The sequence below is a fragment of the Dama dama genome, chromosome 4, assembly GCF_033118175.1.
Source record: "Dama dama isolate Ldn47 chromosome 4, ASM3311817v1, whole genome shotgun sequence".
In the NCBI taxonomy this organism is placed as follows: Eukaryota; Metazoa; Chordata; class Mammalia; order Artiodactyla; family Cervidae; genus Dama; species Dama dama.
This window is the reverse complement of record NC_083684.1, coordinates 49355195-49374750: the sequence shown is the minus strand read 5'-3', so window position 1 is coordinate 49374750 and position 19556 is coordinate 49355195. Positions and strand designations below refer to the sequence as shown.

At 41.1% G+C, this 19556-nt stretch overlaps 1 long non-coding RNA gene across 1 annotated transcript in view; it reads left to right on the top strand.

Annotated features, from left to right (window-relative positions):
- The first annotated feature begins 1266 nt into the window (after positions 1-1266).
- The window catches only part of LOC133050910 (uncharacterized), a 193054-nt gene continuing 174764 nt past the window's right edge, over positions 1267-19556 (top strand). The window contains exon 1 of the long non-coding RNA XR_009691722.1: positions 1267-1317. This is a non-coding gene — a long non-coding RNA (uncharacterized LOC133050910). The remainder of the gene's footprint in view (positions 1318-19556) is intronic.

The following is a 19556-nucleotide window of genomic DNA, read 5'->3' as shown; positions in this document are numbered from 1 at the left end:
GGTGAAAGTTGTGTAGTCATGTCCGACTTTTTGTGACCTCAGGGACTGTACAGCCTGCCAGGCTCCTCTGTCCATGGAATTCTCCAGGCAAGAATACTGGAGTGGGTAGCCATTCCCGTCTCCAGCAGATCTTCCCTACCCAGGGATTGAACTCCGGTCTCCTGCATTGCAGGCAGATTCTTTATTATCTGAGCCACCAGGGAAGCCCATAATGCACTACTACTCAGAAGTAAAGGGGAATGAACTGTTGATATACTCAACAACATTGATTAACCTCAAAATAATTAAGCCTGACTCACCCCCAACCTCTCCCAAAGCTCGTAGTATATAATTTCACTTATGGTCAGTTCTATAAAATGTAAACTAATCTACAGTGACCAAAAGCAGTTCTCTGAGGAGTAAGTATAGTACGTTGTGACTGGCAATAGAGATTACAAATGAGCAGAAGGAAATTTGGGGGGATGATGTGTATGCTTACTCTCTTGACTTTGATTATGGTCTCAGGGGTGTATACATACACATGTAAAAATAAAATTGTACACTTCAACTATGTGCAGATTTTAAGTATATCACCTCAATAAAGTCGTTTAAAAAAACTGGAGAAACACGGAGGCCACATGTGACCCAGATCTTGTGACCAAAATTGGGCTGGTGTCCCTCGGCCAGTCACTTAAGAGTCCTCAGCTGTAGAGATAATACCGCCCTTGAGAGACATTGAAAACTTATGTAATGCATATGACCCTTGGCTAGACTTTCTGTTGTTGCGCCATTCAAAGTGGAAGAGTAGTGGCCAATCTGCAATCTATTTGAAGTTCTAGTACATATTGGATCTCTGACTTTAAGCAAGTTCTTTAACTAGTTTCCGTGTCAGTTGCAGAAGGTATTAAAATGACATAATACATGGAATTAGCGTAGTGCCAGGTACACAGGTGGGGAGGAGGTGTCACTAGCGTTAGACCCCGGCTGGTTGCTGCGATCTGGGCGTGGGTCGGGCAGGAACTTTCTGGGTTAGGGGCTGGTAAGCCTGGGAGGTAAAGACGGCTGGAATAGCAGTGGCAAAAGCGATACCCAGAGGCCGCGGCGAACACCTGAGCAGCGGTACAGGTAACCAACCTACGCACCAAGCCACAAGCCACTGACACCTCCCAGCCTGCCCCGCGCCTTCGGGCGCAGGCGCAGTGAGATAGGCGGTGGTGGGGGCCCAGTGAGGTCCGGCCCCGAGGTTGGGTGGGCGTGGCTTGACCCTCGCCCCGCCTCTCGACCTGGGCCACGGTCGGAGGCGCGGCTGCGGGTCTAGGAGCTACAGTACCCCCTCAGGTGAGAGCGGCGGGGCGGTTGCGGGCGCGCGGGATTATTCGCACCAGCTGGGTTCCTGAAGGGAAGGCAGGATGTTGCCGGTGCTGAGTGGGATGATATTCTCCAGTTCCGTCAGCTCACTTAGGACCGAGCCCCTGAGTCCGGCGGCAAGTGGGACAGCTATCCAGAAGACGCTCTCCTCGTCCTCGCGCCGGCTTCAAGAGCACTTTTGAAAAAGAGACGAAGCATTTGGGTGGTTTGTTTCTTCCTGGGTTTTAGGCTTAAATATAGTTGTTCCTTCCCATGCTGATATAGTATGAGAGTGCATGAGGAAACTGAGGCACAGAGAAGTAAATTTGCCGCCCAAAGATTTCACACCTGTTAGTGTGACAGATCTTGACTGCAAGATCGAAATCTCCACAGACTGGCCTCAGAGCTTATGCTCTTCTTGACTATTCAGTATTGCCTCCAGGTTGATTCCCTGTCAGACTGTGTTAGTCGTTTACTTAAACTGCTTAAAAAAAGAGAGAAAGAATAAAATGGCTGAATTCTGGATACTAGTTTGCTTCACTCATAGATGAAGTGAAACTTACCCAGAGTAACCTGATGTGTTCCTGTCATACTTGAATTAAAAACACATGGTTTAGGAAGTTGTAATTTCACATACCATCAAGTTAGCAAAAAAAGTTCAGGTGGCCCAGTGGTAAAGAATCTGCCTGCCAATGCAGGAGACATAAGGGAGTGGGTTGGATCCTTGGGTTGGGCAGATCCTCTGGAGGAGGAAATGGCAGTCCACTTCAGTATTCTTGCCTGGAGAATTCCTTGGACAGAGGAGCCTAGTGGGCTACAGGGCTCGCAAAGAGTGGCAACCAGTCATGTCTACGGGTTGCAGAGTCGGACATGATTGTGTGACTATCACACACAAGGAGTCTGTGGTGGTTTTAAGATATGGCCACAAATTGTTTGCTACTCCTCTCTTCAAGAGATGAAGCGTAATTCCTCTCTTTTTGAATGTGGGCAAGACTTGGCTACTTACTTCTCACAAATAGAATAAAGTGGAGGTAATGTACATTTCAGAAACTAGGTCATAAGAGGCACAGAGCATCTTCCTTGCTCTTTTTCTTGGCTTGCTTGCTTTGGAGGAAGTCAGCTAAGGAGTCATGAGGAAACGCAAGTGACTGATTAAGATATTCTTGAGTTGAGAAACTGAGGCTTTGTATCAACAGCCACATGAGTGAACTTGGAAACTGGTCTTTCACCCCCAGTCAGAACATAGGCAACTCTAACTTTAAAGAAAATTGTTTTGATGTACAGATAAAAGAAGAGCATGATGGAAGAATAAGGGGAAACAGTAAATTAAAAGTAGATTTTGAAATACTGGTCGCCAAAAGGTGTTCAAGAATGAGAAATTCAAAGATAATGGTTAAACAGGGATCAGTAAACCATGGCCTATGGGGTGACAGTCTGGTTTTTTTCTTTAAATAAACTTCAGATATTATGATTTTATTACAGTGGTAAAATTTTTGATTTACAACTCTTGGAGATATATTTAATGTACCATGCAATTCACCCATTAAAAGTATAAAGTGCAGTGATTTTTAAGTATATTTACAGAGTTGTAAAACCATCACTACAATTTAATATTTCCAGTACCCCAAAATAAAACTGCATACACATTAGCAGTCACTCTCTATTCCTGCTCCATCATTTTTCCTGTTTCTAAGGGTTTACCTATTCCAGATCTCTGCTCATTGAGTTCTGCAAATCTTCCAAATGTTGTCGTATTTCATTATACAAAAACAAAACAAAAAAGCCCCATAATGATTACTCCTACCACTAACCTATCAGTGAAGAGTCTTTTTTAGAAAAAATATTTGTTTGGCTGTGTCTGGTCTTAGCTGAAGCATGTAGGCTCAGTAGTTGCTTGCGCCAGCTTGGTTGCCCATGGCATATGGGATCTTAGTTCCCCTACCAGAGATGGAACCCGTGTCCCCTGGATTGGAAGGTGGATTCTTAACCTCAGGACTATCAGGGAAGCCCCCCAAAAGAGTCTTAAGTAGTGTGAAATTGTCAAGCTCTTTGTGTTAGGTATAAGTTTTCCAAAATAATTTTTGTTGAAAGCTTGAATTTTTTATTGTCAACAAATACTAAGTTGTTTTCCTTGAAGTAATAGGCTCACTTAAAATAGTTCATTTTAGAGGAAATGTGTGCCAGATACTTAAGACTGAATAACCTCAGCTTGTCAATCATTCTTTTAAGTAAAAATGACGTTCTATCAAAAGAAAGGCTACATCAGTTTACAACTCAAGTTTTCACACAAGTGCTTTTCCTCATGACAACCATTGTACTTAAGTATGTGACAGAAGTGCCTCATGCATACTTCCCATTTCATCACATATTACACATTATATTAAAATATTAAAAAGATGTATGTTCAAAAGCAAGATTTAATAAAGTTAATAATATTTACTGTTCATCAAGAACATTGCTTATTGAAGCAGGCTTTTTTTCCCCTTTCTCAACTTGAGGGCAGTGTGTGAAGAATACAGTAACTCTAATAGTTTGGTGCCACTGCTTTGATTTGTGTTAAGGCATTGACTCCCTTCCAGTCGTATCTGCTCCCCCCAACCAGGGGGCTGAGAACCCTTATCCTAACTTCTTTTTTTTTTTTAAATTACTTATTTATCTGGCTGCACTAGGTCTTAGTTGCGGCATGTGAGATCTTCCATTTTGGTTGTGGCATATGGGATCTTTAGTTGTGGCATGCAAACTCTTAGTTGCAGCATACATGCAGCATACATCAGGATCTAGTTACCTGACCAGGGATCCAACCTGGGCCCCCTGCATTGGGAGCTCAGAGTCTTAGCCACTGAATGACCAGGAAAGTTCCCCTAACTTCCTTTAAAAAAATTTGTTTGTTGGGCTGTGCTGGGTCTTTGTTGTTGTTCAAAGGGTTTTCTCTAGTTGCAGTGTATGGGCTTCTTGTTGTGGTGTCTTCTCTTGTTGCAGAGGCTTCTCTTGTTGTGGATCATGGGCTCTAGGCACATGGGCTTCAGTAGATGTGGTAAATGGGCTCAGTAGTTGTGGCTAGAGGGCTCTAGAGTGCAGGCTTAGCTGTGTGGTGCATGGGCTTAGTTGCTCTGTGGTATGTGGTATCCTCCCATCCTAGAGATTGAACTGGTGTCCCCTGTATTGCAAGGCAGATTCTTAACCACTGGACCACCAGGTAAACCCCTCTCCCTAATTTCTAATATGTAGTTTTTGAGCTTCATGTAAATGGAATCATAGAGTCTGTACTTTTTTGTGCCCAGCTTCTTCACTCAGCATTGTGTTAGTAAGATTCACATGTGTGTGTGTTGTTGTAGTTTGTTTATTCTCATTGCAATTTTATATTTTCTGTGTATATATATTTTATCTTCTGTTATAGATAGACATTTGGGTTATGACTTTTTTTTTTTTGGTTTTTGGCTTGTGTAAGTTGTGCTACTGTGAGTATTGAACTTGTCTTTTGATGAACTTTTGTACCTGTTCCTGTTGGCATTTACTAGGAGTAGAATTTCTAGGCTGTGTTGATCTTTAGAATAAGACATCAAGTATTTTATGAGCAAAATGGGTTTATTAATATTTGGGAATAGTAGAGGAATTACAATTCACGATGCACAAGCTGTGGCAAAACCATAGGCAAGTCTGGCAGAAGGAGAGGAACATTACTTTCTAGAGAAGAAAGAAGTTGGAGGGGGCTGTTTTGAAAGAAAGTCCATTGGAGGAAAGAGAGAATTTAGGGTGACGATGGTTTCTTTTGGCTGAATAGTTTTTCAGCATGAGGCTGTTGCTGGGCAAGGAGAAAATCTTTCTTTTTTGGAGTAAGGAAAGTAATAATCTTCCTATTGGAGATCCAAGTTATATCTCTTCCTGTTTGGGATCTGCAGACAGCAATGAGGGATAGTGTGGGAGATCTCCCCTTTCATGACTTCCGCCTTCTTTTTATTTATCTTTTGGCTGTGCTGCATGGCATATGGGATCCTAGTTCCCCCACCAGGGATTAAACCCGCTGTCCCTGTATTGGCAGTGTAGAGTCTTAACCACTGGACCATCAGAGATGTCCCCTGGCTTCATTTTAAATGGGGTTTTCCTTTTACTTTTCAGTCATAGAATATGTGTATATTCAGATTAAGCAACTACTGATAACATAGAAATCAACAGATTTTCTGTGATTGTTTTGAAATAATGAAACTATTGAATTAATGAAACCACTTTGATTTATAATCATCCCCCAGTATTCATGGAGGATTGATTCCAGGATCCCCTACTGATACTCAAATCCATGCTACTGCAGTCCCTTATATAAACTGATGTAGTATTTGCATATAACCTTTATTCATCCTCCTGTGTACTTTAAATTATCTCTAGATTACTTAAAATACCTAATATAGTATATATACTATGTGGTGTGGTGTTTAGTCACTAAGTCATGTTCGACTCTTTGTGACTGTATAGATTGTAGCCCGCCAGGCTCCTGTGTCCATGGGATTCTCCAGGCAAGAATACTGGAGTGAATTGACATTCCCTTCTCCAGGGGATCTTCCTGACCCAGGTTCAATCCCTGGGTTCTTTACCCCTGAGCCACCAGGGAAGGCCCAAATACTATGTAAATAGTTGTAAATACAATGTAAATACTGTGTAAATAGTACTAACATGCAGCAGGTTCATGTTTTTGCTTCTTGGAACATTCTGGAATTTTTTATTTGTTCTTGAATGTTTTCAGTCTGTAGTTGATTGAATCTGTGGATTTGGAACCCATGGGTATAGAAGGCTGACTGTATATATACAAGATAAAAGATGTAGACATTTTGCTAGATTGGAGAGGCAGTTTGGAGCTATACTGTTCAGGGCCTGAATGCCATTTGAAGGTAAGGTAGGCTGTGTAGTACAATGAAGATGAGGCTAGGTGACTCTTGCACCCACTACTTACATTCTGTGTTACCTTGGCTAAGTTACTTCACATTGGTTTTTTTTTAATATATTAAAAAATTATTTATTTATGGCTGCACTGGGTCCTCATTGCTGATCACAGGCTTTCTCTAGTTGTGGTGAATGGGGGCCACTCTTTGTTGTGGGCATGGACTTCTCATTGTGGTGGCCTTTCTTGTTGTGGAGCACAGTCTCTAGGGGGCATGGGCTTCAGTAGTTGCAGCGTGTAGGCTAGTAGGTGCTCTGTTCAGGCTTAGTTGCCCCAGATCTTAGTTCCCCAACCAGGACTGAACCCAGGCCCCCTGCCTTGGGGGCACAGAGTCTTAGCCACTGGATCACCAGGGAAGGCCCTGTGACTTGTCTTCTTTAGCTTCATCATGAAGTAGAGCTTGAAGGTTGGAGTCAGAAATGGCAACTCACTCCAGTATTCTTGCCTGGAAAATTCCATGAACAGAGGAGCCTGGCGGGCTACGGTCCATGGGGGTCACAAAGAGTCGGACATGACTTTGCAACTAAATAGCAACAGCAGCAGAGCTTGAGGGTGTCAGCCTGTGATGTGGTTATTTGTGATCTCTTCCAATTAAATAAGGTGTTTGTAGCAGTGAACATCCTGGAAATGTTCACCCAGAAACTGTTTTTTGGGGGATAACTGGTCTCAAAGCTTGAGTGAATAAAAAGGAAAGCTCCCTACAGAGAGGGCAAGTAGATTAGTGACAGCTTCCTCTCATCCTTCTGTCTCACTCCATGTCAGAATAATTTTCCTAAAATACCGCATTGATCATGGGAAAGCCCTGCATCAAACCATTAAGTGGCTCTCATTGCCTATAAATTTCAGACTTCTCATCCTGGCATTAATGGTCTTTACTTGAATTGGTCTCATTCTTTTGTGAGCTTTTTTTCTGATTACCTTCTAAACCATATTCTCTTCTTTTAGCAAAACAAGTTTCCGTGAGATTTCATGACGTTTTCAGTCTTTGTACTTTTATAAATCCTACTTGTTCTTCAAGGGCTAATTAAAATTCATTCCCTGTCTTTCTTGAAGTTTTTTCTTTGCAGTTCAGCTTCAGGTATCCTTCCTGTGAATTTCCATAGCAAGTAATTTGTTCATATTTAATTTGGCAACTAATCTTATGCCACTCTCTCATGATATTTTATATTAATGTTATTTATATCTTTTTGCTTACCTCTTCATTTTTTCTTTTTTACTCCAACCAATTTGTGAACTCCTTAAACCAGATCCCTGCTATCTAGTTACTATTTTTTAAAAATCAATTTATTTTTCTGTGTAATTATATCAAGCTAATGATTTGCAAGTAATAAGCCCATAATAAGAGTGTGTATATGTGTTAATTTAACAGTAGAAATAAAGATAAGTAAAACTATATGCCAGAAAACATGAAGGATATCTTGCAAAACTAGATTTTCATAAGAAATGAGAACTAAATATTCCTGGAGCCAAACATGGTATGGTGATGCATAGAATAGAGGATGCCATGTATTCTGGAAGACCAGTCTTATTGGAAGACATTGGGTGGATTCTTAATCCAGCCAGGAGTCTCAAAAGTGTATTACTTTATAACACCCCACATGACTGTTTTTTTTTGGTTGTTGTTGTTGTTTGAAGAGGCCTGTGATAATTTTATTTATTTATTTTTTCATTTATTTTTATTAGTTGGAGGCTAATTACTTTACAATATTGTAGTGGTTTTTGCCATATATTGACATGAATCAGCCATGGATTTACATGTGTTCCCCATCCCGATCCTCCCTCCTGCCTCCCTCCCCATCCCATCCCTCTGGGTCTTCCCAGTGCACCAGCCCTGAGCACTTGTCTCATGCATCCAACCTGGGCTGGTGATCTGTTTCACCCTTGATAGTATACTTGTTTCAATGCTGTTCTCTCTGAACATCCCACCCTCGCCTTCTCCCACTGAGTCCCAAAGTCTGTTCTGTACATCTGTGTCTCTTTTTCTGCTTTTCGTATTGGGTTATCATTACCATCTTTTAAAATTCCATATATATGCGTTAGTATACTGTATTGGTCTTTATCTTTCTGGCTTACTTCACTCTGTATAATGGGCTTCAGTTTCATCCATCTCATTAGAACTGATTCAAATGAATTCTTTTTAATGGCTGAGTAATATTCCATTGTGTATATGTACCACAGCTTCCTTATCCATTCGTCTGCTGATGGGCATCTAGGTTGCTTCCATGTCCTGGCAATTATAAACAGTGCTATGATGAACATTGGGGTGCACGTGTCTCTTTCAGATCTAGTTTCCTCGGTGTGTATGTCCAGGAGTGGGATTGCTGGGTCATATGGCAGTTCTATTTCCAGTTTTTTAAGGAATCCACATGACTGTTAAGTCCTAGGCATGCTGTAGATTTTAAGACTGTTGGATAAGTCTTTTGCCCCAGAAATATTTCATTATTCATTTATTTATTTCATTTTTATTGCCACCTGCTATGTTTCAGATACTGCTGTAGTTGTTGGTGATTCAGCAGTGAAGAAGACTGACAAAGTCCCCACTTTGTTGGAACACATGTTCTAGAGGATATGTTCAAAATGAGGGAGGAAGAAAGAGACAGACAATATATAAAATACTTTTGGAAGTGTTACTGAATCAAACTGGGGTCTGCTTGCCTGTGTGCAGTGAAGCCAATTAAATGACACTGGTTTGTGATGAAGGAAAGTGCAGCATTTACTGTAAAGGTTCTCATACAAGGAGAATGGGTGGCTGGTGCTTTAAGCTCCAAGCTGTCCAAAGGGTTTTAGCAAAGCATTTGTAAAGGCCAGGTAAATGGGGAGTGGTCCCAGGCTGTATGATCAGCTCATGTACAGTTCTCTGATTGATTGATGGTGAGGTAACAAGATGGTGTCACAGGGGTTAACATTATCAGTATGTTTGGAGGTTCATAATCATGAAGTAGTTAATTTCTTCCAATTGATGGTGGTCTTAACATCTGTAAAACAACCCAGTCAGTGTGCATCAGATACTATGATCTAAGTACTTCAGAAAGGTGCTATAGCAGAGGATATAGGGGAGGAGTCTGTCCCAGGAAGGCCTCACAGGGTCCTCCTTGGTTATAAAAGCAAAAACTAGGGTGATAAAATAGTAACTGGGTGGGGTGGAATAGGGAGTGGCTATGGGGTCTACTTTAGGGATAGGGTGATCAACTGCTTTTGTCAAATATTGTGAAGGGAAGAGCCACCTGAATTTAGAGCCAAGAAGACTTGGACTCTATTCAGCTCTGCCAGTGTGACCTCAGGTAATATGCTCAGTATCTATGAACTTTAGTGCCTCATATGTAGCATGAAGATATTGATAATTGCCTTACAATATTGTGAAAATTAAATGAGCTGATGCATATGAAAGGACTTTTTTTTTTTTTTTTTTGCTGCTCTGTGTCTTGTTGGAGCTTAGTTCTCCAACTAGGGATCAATCCCAGGTCCTCAGCAGTGAGAGCTCAGAGTCCTAACCACTGGCAAGCATGAATGCTAAGTCACTTCAGTCATGTCCGGCTCTTTGCAACCCTATGGACTGTAGCCCACCTGGCTCCTCTGTCCATGGGATTCTCCAGGCAAGAATATTGGAGTGGGTTGCCATGCTGTCCTACGGAGGATCTTCTCAACCCAAGGATCGAACCCACATCTCCTGCATTGTAGGTGGATTCTTTACTGCTAGGCCACTGAGGAAGCCCCATTAACCACAGGATTGCTAGGGAATTCCCTGAAAGGAAATGTCTGTTAACTAAAAAGAGCTATAGAAATACGATGTTATTTCATTTCTCAGTTGACTGTGTGAATTTCATGCCGAAATGATGATTGTTGACCAACCCTTTGGTGGGACTTTGAAACAGAGACCTGAGCTTCTGGACCACTGGTGTTCTCAGGAGAGTATGTGCTTCTGAGAAGGTGACTGCCTGCCTGGCTGCAGGAAGACAGAGGTCAAGGCTAGGGGGACTGCCACAGTAGGAACAGAGTCACCACCAACTCTTTATTTACTGTCTGCATCCTGCCCTGGATCCTTGTGGGAACCATCCTGGTTTTAATAAAAGTCCTTTTGACCTTGTGGATCTTTTTCTTCTTTCATATACTAAACAAGTATAGCTGTTAAGAGGTCATGATCTCAAAGTTGTTTTAGGCAAACTGAGTAGTAAGAAAAATATGTACAGATGTTTACACTGTTTGGAATTTATAAACAAAATTAAACTGTAACAATTTGTAGAATTTCTGTTTTGATTCCTAATTATTTTTGATGTTAAAAGATGACAGCAGTGTGACTGCCATTAGTGTCCTAAAAAGGCAGGCAAGTGCTGCCCTCTAGTTTTATTTGTTTGATTATTGTTGTTCAGTTGCTCAGTTGTGTCCGACTCTTTGTGACCCCATGGACTACAGCAGGCCAGGCTTCCCTGTCGTTCACCATCTCCCAGAGCTTGTTCAAACTCATGTCCTTTGAGTCGGTGATCCCATCCAACCATCTTGTCCTCTGTCTCCTGCCTTCAGTCTTTCCCAGCATCAGGGTCTTTTCTCATGAGTTAGCTCTTCGCATCAGGTGGCCAAAATATTGGAGTTTCAGCTTCAGCATCAGTCCTTTCAGGGAATATTCAGGGTTGATTTCCTTTAGGATTGACTGGGTTGATCTCCTTGCAGTCCAAGGGACTATTGTCTTTGCTGACACTTGGAATGAAGTTCCTGGAGAAACTTTGAAATACTAAACAAAGCTTTATATATAAGGACCAAGCTGATTTTTCATTTGCAGCTTGTTGGAATTGATTTAGCACTATTGTAATTATGAGACATATTTAATATCTTTTGTATGAACTTTTTACTAAAACTCTCCTAGAACATAAGGAGAGCTTTTTTTTTTATTAATAGGGTGGAAAGGTACTATAGCTGACTGAAGGACAGAGTTGTCTGTGAAGTTCACTGCTTTGACCATGGTGGTGTGCAGACGATTCTGAACACTGTTAATTTTTTCGGCATTTATTTATTTTTAAAAAAACTTCAAAAAATTTATTTATTTATTTTTTGGTTGTGCTGGGTCCTTGTTGCTACAAGTGAGCTTTTTCCCAGTTGCAGTGATCGGGGTCTGCCCTTCATTGCAGTGCACAGGCTTCTTAGTAGTGTAGTGGCTTCTTGTGTTATGTAGCACAGGCTCTAGGCACGCAGGCTTCAGTAGTTGCATCATGTGGGTTCAGTAGTTGTGGCTTGTGGGCCCTAGAGCTCTCTTGTTGTGGGCCTCGTTACCCTAAGGCATGTGGAATCTTCCCCAACCAGGGATCAAATCCATGTCCCCTGCATTGGTAGGTGGATTCCCATCCACTGTACCACCAGGCAAGTCCAATTTTTCAGTATTTAAAAATTATTTTTAGTTGTGGGCTGAGAGACCAAAGTGAAGTTTTTGGAATAGATTAAATTTTGATCAGGGGCAAACTTTTGTATGACTTTCTAAGTCTCCTCTGTGGCCTGCAAGCTCTGTTAGTGGTTTTCCCACCCATCTGCCTCACCATGTGTGACTTTCTTTTCCACACTGTCCTGTTCTTAGTTCCTGGATGATACCACCTCCTTCTTCTTCTAACTAGGTTCATGGCAGTTCTTCCACCAGGAAGTTTTTTGTCTCTGCTCCTATTTGTTTACTTGTTAATTTTTAGAAATTAAAAGATGCACAGCAAGGAAGAAAGCAATCATCCACGTTCCTTCCACTTAGGACAACACCACTGCTAACATCTTTGCATATTTGCTTTAAATCTTTTTTTTTTTTTAAAAGAAAAATCACCATCAGTTTGTGCAATATTATGATTGGTAAGAAATATATATTTTGTCTTTTAGATGATCAAATGGTGTCTGTGGTTCCTGGCTCACAGCTCCCCAAATCCTTGGCGTGTCCTAGGTAGTGAGAATTTAAAGCTATTTCTTATATTAATTAACTAATTTTTGGAGAGCCCTAGAATGAAGGTTGGTTACACGGAGAACCAACCAGGTGATTAGAGGGTTGGAACCTTTAGTCCCATCCTCGAACCCCCTCTGCTATGCCTTCCTGCTAGCATTGAGGATTATATCCATATAAGAATTCAACAAAGAAATGGCAGAAAGACCCTTACTACTGTCAAGGGATTGCTGATGATTATGATAAAGAGGAACTAGTAAAGGTGTTTAAGAAAGAAGTTTGCCTGCACTGGCACTGCAATTGAACAGCCAAAATATGGAGGAATAATTCAGCTACAGGGCGACCAACACAAGAACATGTGCCGGTTCTTCATAGAGACTGGCTAGCATGACCAGATGAAAGTTCATGGGTTTTAAATACTTTGGGTTCACTGAAGCTTAAGTGAGGGTTTTTTTTTGCAATGAGTAGAATTTCCCTTTTGTCCCTTGTCACAAGTTTAAAAACCTCACAGCTTGTATAATGTAACCGTTTGGGGTCTGCTTTTAACTTGAACTAGTGTAACTCCTTCATGCAATAAACTGAAAAGAGCTCCCCCCCACCAAAAAAAAAAAAAGAGAGAAAAGGAGAATGGCTGGAAAAAGAGGAGAGAGGAAAGAAGCTAGAGGATGAGTCAGTAGCTAAAGATCATTGATCTAAGCAATCATACCTATGTAATGAAACCTTCGTAAAAATCCAAGAGGATGGAGTTCGGAGAGCTTTTAGGTTGGCTGACATGTGGAGATTTGGAGAAAGAGGCACTCCTGGAGGGAGTATGAATTCTGTGCTCCTTTCTCCTATTTTGCCTGATGCTTTTCTTCCATCTGGCTCTTCCTGAGTTACATCTTTTTATAGTAAACCGGTAATCTAGTCAGTAAAATATTTCTTTCAGTTCTGTGAGCTGCTCTAGGACATTAATGCAACCTAAGGCAGGGGTTATTGGAACTCTAGTCTATAGCTGGTTGGTCAGAAACCAGGTGATAATTTGTGCTTGTGACTGGCATCTGAAGTAAGGCAAGGAGACAGAGTGCTGCTGGACTGAGCCCTTAACTTGTGGATCTGGTGCTGTCTCCAGGCAGAGAGCATCAGAATTGAGTTGACTTGTAGGCCATTTTGCTGGTGTCCTGAGAATTGGTGCTGTGGGGGAATCTTTGCTCTACCCCACCACCTGTACTGTTGCAGGAAGGGGGACCCCTTCCAGGGCCCAAAAGTGGGCTCCTGTCTAACACTTTTAAATGAATTATCTGAGGGGACACACATGCTGACAAAGCAGGAGATTTTATTGAAAAGGGAACCCGGGTGAAGAGTAGTAGGTTAAGGGAACCCAGGAGAACTGCTCTGCCATGTGGCTCGAAGTCTTGGGTTTTATGGTGATGGGATTAGTTTCCGGGTTCTTTGGCCAATCATTCTGACTCAGAGTCCTTCCTGGTGGCACATGCATTGCTTAGCCAAGATGGAAACCAGTGAGAAGGATTCTGGGAGGTGATCAAACATGCGGTGTCTTCTTTTGACCTTTCCCGAACTCTTCTGGTTGGCTTATTAGTTCTGCGTTACCAGGACCTCCTGCTGTAAAACAGTTCATGCAAATAGTTACTATGGTGCCTGGCCAGGGTGAGCAGTTTCAGTCAGTGTGCTTCCCCTAACAGTACCGCAATGAAAACTGGGATCCAGACCCCTTTTAGTTTGATAACAGTGATAATTGTTTATTCTAAAGAGTTCAAATAATGCATTAAAAAAAAAAACCCATCCTAAATCCCACCACCTGGAAATAATCATTAACATTAAATGGACATCATAAAGGCACATACATAGAGCTATCACACATTCTTTGCTGCAGCACACATTTCTGTGTGGTCTTCTGGCATTTTTTTAATGGCACAACATTTTTTTTTAATTTCTAAAATATTTATATATTTGTTTGACTGCACCGAGTCTTAGTTGCAGCATGTGGGATCTTTAGCTGTGTCATACAGACTCTTAGTTGTGGCCTGTGGGCTCTAGTTCCTGGACCAGAAATCGAACCTAGGATCCCTGTGTTGGAAGGATGGAGCCTTAGCCACCAGACCACCAGGGAAGTCCCCTTCTTCTGGCTTTGAATGCTGCCATGGGGCATTCAGAATTCATCTGAATGCTGAGGCCATCTAGATTCTGCTACCTGATACCTGAAGAAATCCTTATGATGAAAGTTTGGTGGCTTTGGTAGGAAATTGAGCTTTTTGTATCCAATTTCTTGTCATGTAGTGTGGACAAAAATTGTTGCTTGCCATTCCAGTAAACAGCAAGTGTTGCCTACTGTCAACTGCTGTAGCCACCCTGATGGTATGTCCTGAGGGGAATTCAGGATGGTGAAAAAAAAGGATACTGGTCCTAGATAGTTAAGATGCATATTAAAGGAATAATTTCAGTGAACCCAGACTCTTATATCTTCCTCAATACAGAAAAGCACTAAAATCGTTAACATGAGATGTCTGTTTTTTTTGTGCTTACCAGTAATCTTTTGATGTTCTTTTAATTCTTTTTCTTTCTTTCTTTCTTTCTTTTTTTTTTTTTTTTTTTTTAGCAAAAACTCCTATACACACTGACTCCTCTCTTACCTCTTTGGGACAGTTTCTCAGTGCTATCTGAGAAGCTGATTCCTGGGCTAGAGTCCTCAGTAATAGCCCCTGAGTAAAATACAATTCTCAACTTTCAGATTGACAGTGATATGACCTTTCAATTTCCAGACTTCCCCCTCTCTCCAATTCAGGGAATCAAGACTGCCGGGAGAAATATCAGCAACCTCAGATATATAGATAATACCACCCTAATGGCAGAATGTGAAGAGGAACTAAAGAGCCTCTTGATGAGGCTGGGAGAAGAGAGTGAAATAGATGGCTTAAAACTCAACATTCAAAAAACTAAGATCATGGCGTCTGGTCCCATCACTTCAAGTAGAAGAGGAAAAAGTGGAAACAATGACAGATTTTCTTTTCTTGGGCTCCAAAAATCGCTGCAGATGGTGACAGAAGCCATGAAATTAAAAGATGCTTGCTCCTTGGAAGAAGAGCTATGACAAGCCTAGACAGCATGTTAAAAAGCAGAGACATCACTTTGCTGACAAAGGACAGTATAGTCAAAGCTATGGTTTTTCCAGTAGTCACATATGATTTGAGAGTTGGACCATAAAGAAGGCTGAGCACTGAAGAATTGATGCTTTCATATTGTGGAGCTGGAGAAGACTCTTCAGAGTCCCTTGGACAGCAAGATCAAACCAGTCAATCCTAAAGAAAATCAACCCTGAATATTCATTGGAAGGTCTGATGCTGAAGCTGAAGCGCCAATACTTTGGCCACCTGATGCAAAGAGCTGACTCACTGGAAAAGACCCTGATGCTGGGAAAGACTGAGGGCAGAGGAGAGGAGTGAGACAGAGGATGAGATGGTTGGTTGGTATCACCGACTCAGTGGACAAGAGCAAACTCCAGGAGATAGTGAAGGACAGGGAAGCCTGGCATGCTGCAGTCCATGGGGTCACAAAGCGTTGGACCCAACTTAGAGACTGAACAACAATTCAGGGAAATTATCTTCTGTTTCATCTTTGAAAATTTCTGTTCTACTTGTTGGGTTTTTTACTGCAGGCACACCAATCATTATAGTACAGAATCATCTTCATCTGACCTCCACAGCAATGTTTCCCTCCAGTTGTTTTAATTTTTTTTACATTTAAATCTTTGTTCACTGCCATTTCTGTAACCCCCTTTCCCCCATCTGTCTTTAATTTAATCATTAGCTGTGGTGGAGTCTGTTTCTTGCCGTTTCCAACATGCTGATTTGTTTTGTAATGTTTTGGTCCTCAGTTTCATTACATCTGCAGTCTTCCTGTTCATACCATTTTGTTGTTTTCCATCTTGTCCTTGAGCTTTATTGAATTCATGTGCTCTTTGATTTGTTATCATGAAAAGTCACTGTAGGAAGTGTTCCTCTGTGTTTTGAGTTAATTATCTTCAGGGTTAGTTTTGTGTGCCAAGTTCTTGGGAGGTGTTTGCACAGTGCATACTTTCTCCCTTGAACCTGCTCATGCTTGGGTGGCTCTGCATGTATGTTAACCTCCCTGTCTTCTCAGTGAGGTGCCTCAGTGGGGTGACTTCTTGGCAGTCTTTCTATAATATCTGGGAAATTTGTTTTCCTTCAGGAGCCACAGAGTGAGGACTGGATATTTTTCTGTGTTATCCATTTCTCTGTGCCCTGAGGTAGTGGCAGATAAGGGTGGTGTGGAAATGTGAGTTGGAGGGATTGCTCAGTTAAAAAAGGTCAGCTGCATAATTTCTGGGGCCCAGTGCAAAAGAAGATGTGATGCACAGGTCAATGGAACAGAACAGATAACCCAGAAATAGACCTCACAGATATACCCAGCTTAATATTGGCAAAGTGCAAAGGCAGTTCAATGGAGGAAGCATAGCTTTGTAACAAGCAGTGTTGGAACAACTGGACATCCATAGACAAAAAAATAAATCTTGACCTATAACTCAAAATGTAAGATACAAGAACTATAAATCTTTTAGGAAAAAAACCAAAGGGGAAAATCTTCATAATCTAGAACTATGCAAAGTGTTCTTAGTCTTGATATCAAAAGCATGATCCATAGCAGGAAAAACTGATAAATTGGATCTGATCAGAATTAAAAACATCTGCTCTTCTAAAGTCCATGTGAATAGGATAAAAAAACAAGTTACAGACTGGGGAGAAAATATTTGCAAACTATATATCCAACAAAGAACTAGTATTTATAATATATAAAGAACCTTCTAAACTGAACTTTAAAGAAGAGATCTCTGTTATTTTTTGTAACTACATGTAAGTCTATAATTATCTCAAAATAAAAAAAGTTAATTAAAAAAAACCCACGTCTTCAGAATATCCTTTTTTCTGGCCCTCCAGACTAGCATTCTTGTTGAACTCTGAGCTTTTCCTATGGAACATTTGTCATTATTTTGTTATTAGTTGAGTGGTTGTTAGTTTAATGTCCATCTCACCTACTATGCTGCAAGTTTTCTCCTTCTGTATCTTCAGTGCTGAAACAATGCCCAATAAATATTTACTGAATGTATTATATGAAAGAGCCAATATTGACTCCATGTTGGATCTGATTCTTTGACTTTTAACATTTGCTTTTCATTGCTTTTGCTATTATAATCATATATAATGGCCTGCCTCAGGGAACCCTGCCCCTCTGCCTGAATGTTAAACCAAAATACCTTTGCTCAGGACCCTGTCCACCTGTGGATGCCTACAGGAAGGAAGAAATTAACACATCTCCTCTGGTCATTGCAGAAGATATTTGTAAGATTAATGGCCTTTTTTACTTTACTTCTTCACCTCCCCCCTCCCCTTCTATAAACTAACTGGACATCCAAACCCTGATAAGATGATTTTGAGACATTAGTCTGCCATCTTCTCTGTCAGCTGGCTTTCTAAATAAAGTCATATTCCTTGCCTCAACATCTCGTCTCTTGGCTAATTGGTTGTTGTATGGTGAGCCGAGTGAGCTTGGACTTGGTAACAAATGTATAAAAGTTAGTACCTTGAAGAATTATCGAAGTGTTTGAAATTTATATTTGGTAAATACTTTAAATCCATGCCTCCCCCACTTAAAAATTTTTTTAATTTATTTTTAGCTGTGCTGGGTCTTCATCGCTACACGTGGTCTTTTTCTAGTGGCAGTGCGTGGGCTTCTTATTGTGGTGGCTTCTCTTGTTGCAGAGCACAGGCTGGCTCTGGGGCGTGTGGATTTCAGAAGTTGTGGCACATGGGCTCAGTAGTTGTGGCTCCTGGGCTCTGGAGCACAGGCACAGTGGTTGTGTTGCACAGGCTTAGTTGTTGTGTGACATGCGGGATCTTCCTGGACTGGGGATGAAACCTGTGTACCCTGCATTGGCAGGCGGATTCCTAACCACTGGACTACCAGTCCACTTTCTTTTTTTGAAAAAATGAGCACCTCATCCTCTTCCCAGGATGCCCCTCATCCTTTGATCCTCTTGGCTGAGCCTTGCATCATCAGCAGCCTCTGTACAACATCTGTTTCTCCAGACTCCGAGTTGGAGAGCTGCCGAGAATATCTGCCCCCTTGGCCTCCTCAGGGCTGAGTTTACCCAGTAATTAGTCTCATTATTCTGTGTTGGAATTTTAGAAAGACAGCATGGTGGTGTTATTATTCAGTGAATAACAGCATTTAAATTGATCCAATGCTCAGTGAAGATGACATTTCTAGGTCTGTTTGTAAACAACCTGTTCAAACATTTTGACTTATTACTAAAAGCAATTCAAGTGCCTTCAAATTCTCAAACGACAAATTATTTTCAGAAAATATATGGAGGGGAATCCCTGTGATGGGTAAGACCTTGTAACATAATGATTTGACAGGAAAAGTTAGTTTTAGAATTCTATGTGAATTTCAAGCGGTGTTTGCATGAGAAAGAAAGGATGAAAAAAAAAAGAAAGAAAGGATGGTTTGGGAGGTTACAGGCGGCCAGCATTTCTGTTGCTGTTTTGAACCACTCTGGTTGTCAAAGAAATGCTTCTCTTATGCAGTCTGACTTTGCACAGCATTATTATTATTATTTAATATTTATTTTATTTGACCATGTCAGGTCTTCTTAGTTGCGGCACATAGGATCTTCACTGTGGCAAGTGAAATCTTTAGTAGCAGCATGTGGGGTCCAGTTCCCTGACCAGAGATCAAATACAGGTCCCCTGCATTGGGAGCATGGAGTCTTGGCCCCTTGAACTCTAGGGAAGTCCCTTGTACAGCATTATTGAAGAATATATATATATATATATGTGTGTGTGTGTGTGTATGTATAGTCTATTTGTATATCTTGAGAATATAAAACAGTATATTAAGACAACAGAGAAATCCCACTTTATGATTACAGAAATCTTAGATAATCAATGCAGGGGACCTAGAAAATAGTAAAAAACAAATCCCCCCAAATATTAACACCAAGAGATAATCACTCTTTTAAATTTAAAATGTTGAACTAATTTTAGTCTTTGAGAAAAGTTGCAAATATAGTTGTGATAGGAAAATGGTCCCCCAAAGATATCCATGCCCTAATCTCAGATGCCTCTGAACATATTATGTTAGATGGTAAGGATACTTTGCAGATGTAGTTAAGGTTGCAAATAAAATAGGGAGACTAGCCTGGAATATCCAGGTGGGTTCAATCTAATCACATGAGCCCTTAACAGCAGAAAATTTTTTCTGGCTGAAGTCAGAGAGATTCAAAGCATGAGGACTCAACACACTTCTGCTAACAGTAAGATTCAGAGGGCCAAGGGCAGGGACTAGAAAGAAGCCTATAGGGGATAAGGGTGGCCCCCAGCT